Here is a 2,043-nt window from a genome sequence, read left to right as displayed (position 1 = left end):
GAACCCCTTGCAAAAAAAAAAAAAAAAAAAAAAAGAACGCTCTGCATGTCACCTCTCAAGTGTTACATTTTTTTCTGCTTTCCTCAGACCTTGTCAGGCCCAAGGAAATTCTCAGTTCTTAAGTAGGTTGGCCCTGGTTTGGCCATATGCAGTACATAACTCCAGAGCTTCATTTCTCCAGCAGTTTGTGTTACCTCTTCGGTGCCACATGCTGCAAAAGGAACATGACTTTTGCTCTTTGACCCAGAGACCCAGCAGACAACCCCAGCAAGAGATCCAGGAAAAGCTACTCTCTTCTCAGGGACCATCTTTTCACCCAGTTACAGGCTCCCAGATCCCCGCGTTACTCAATTTTCTAAATTTGTTTCTGCACAGAAATTCTTCCCATTCCTTCCTGCAGGCTGGGCTTTTGAAATAAAGAAGCTAAAAATGAATTCTGCAGGCTGTTGTATCCTTCATTTCCTGAAATAACAACTACAGAATAACCAACCTAACTGTGTAAGAGAGGGAAAGATGGAAAGTATTTCCGGTGGGCATCACCCCGTCAGAGTGCAGATGGTGTGCTTTCTCACTGCCAAGCAGCCACATCCACCGCTCCTGGAGCTTCAGCCAATGTGGGGTCCCAGTGGATGACAGAAGCCCCAGAAGTTCTAGGTGCGCAGTTGCCACAGAGCATCCCTTCTTTCCCTGCCCCCATTCCTGGAGAGAATAGTTCTGGGGTCCCTCGTTTGAGGGAGGGGACCGCCAAGGCTGAGGAAAGCCAGTTGGGCATGCAGCTGACAGCTGGATCTCCAAGGGACAGAACATGTCCAGCTCAGCATGGCCAAGCGGGTGGGACTGCAGCAGCTCAGTAAGTTCCAGTCTGTCATCTCTGGTTGCAGGGCCTCCGAGGATAGCAGGGATTCTTTGAGTTCTCAGCAGTGATTTAGAAGAACCCAGAGAAACAGCATATACTTTGTGAAGGATGGTACTCTTCTCTGAGGTGGAATTATGCCAACAGAGTGGTGGTTACATTAGCCTGTTGCCCCTGATCACAAGCTCCAATGGCTATAATTTAAGGCCATCGATAAAGAGGAAGAAATTACCTGATGCAAGTTGTATGGCAGACAAAGTATATCAAATATGTCTTAAAGGGAGCAAAAATACTAAAAAGGGTCTCTAAAGGTGGAAAGGTCAGGAACCTTGGTAAATTTTGTCTCCTTCACTTTATAGTCTGAGGCCCAGAGAAGGGAATGGGCTCTTCCTAGCTCCCTGGTTAAATTAGAAGTAGAACGCCAAGATGTGCGTCATAATGGCAATCAGAAATGGCTACAGCTTGTGTCATGCCCTGTGCTAAAGACTCCGTATGCTCCATGAGGGCAGAGTTGCTACTGCATCACAGACCCATCATCAGTCTTTGAGGAGAGAAAGCGATCTTACGGCATCATCATAGCAACTCTGTTTTAACAACTTCATGTTAGGTTCGGAGATAGACTCCGAGAAATTAAATGATTTGCTGAAGGGGAGCAACACAACGGGGATTTGGACTGAGATCTGTCTGGCTCCCAACTCCATGATTTTTTTTTTTTCCCACAGTAATCAGGATTGAACCCAGGGGCTTTGCACTGAGCTAAATCCCCATCCCTTCTTTTAAATTCTAAGACAAAGGGCTGGTGATGCAGCTTACGGCATAGTCCCTGCCTGGCAAGATCAAGGCCCTAAGTTCGATTCCTGGTGCCAAAAATATTTTTTTCCTAAAACAGGGTCTTGCTAAATTGCCAAATTTCCCAGGCTGGATTTAAATTTGCAATCCTGCCTTAGCTTCCCAGAATGCTAGGAGTATAGATAAGCACCACCAACACCCATACAACTCCATGATTTTAACTGAGATAGTATCTGCTTCCCAGGACTTTTTCTTCTTTTTTTGGTACTGGGGATCAAACTTAGGAACTTGCACATGCAAGGCAGGCATGGTGCCACTGAGCTAAATCCCTAGCTCTTCTTCTTCTTTTCTTCTTCTTCTTCTTTCTTCTTTTCTTCTTCTTCTTCTTCTTCTCCTCCTCC

Source organism: Fukomys damarensis, unplaced genomic scaffold, assembly GCF_012274545.1.
Source record: "Fukomys damarensis isolate Sample0158 unplaced genomic scaffold, DMR_v1.0_HiC HiC_scaffold_23, whole genome shotgun sequence".
NCBI lineage: Eukaryota > Metazoa > Chordata > Mammalia > Rodentia > Bathyergidae > Fukomys > Fukomys damarensis.
Note: the sequence above shows the minus strand (reverse complement) of the source record.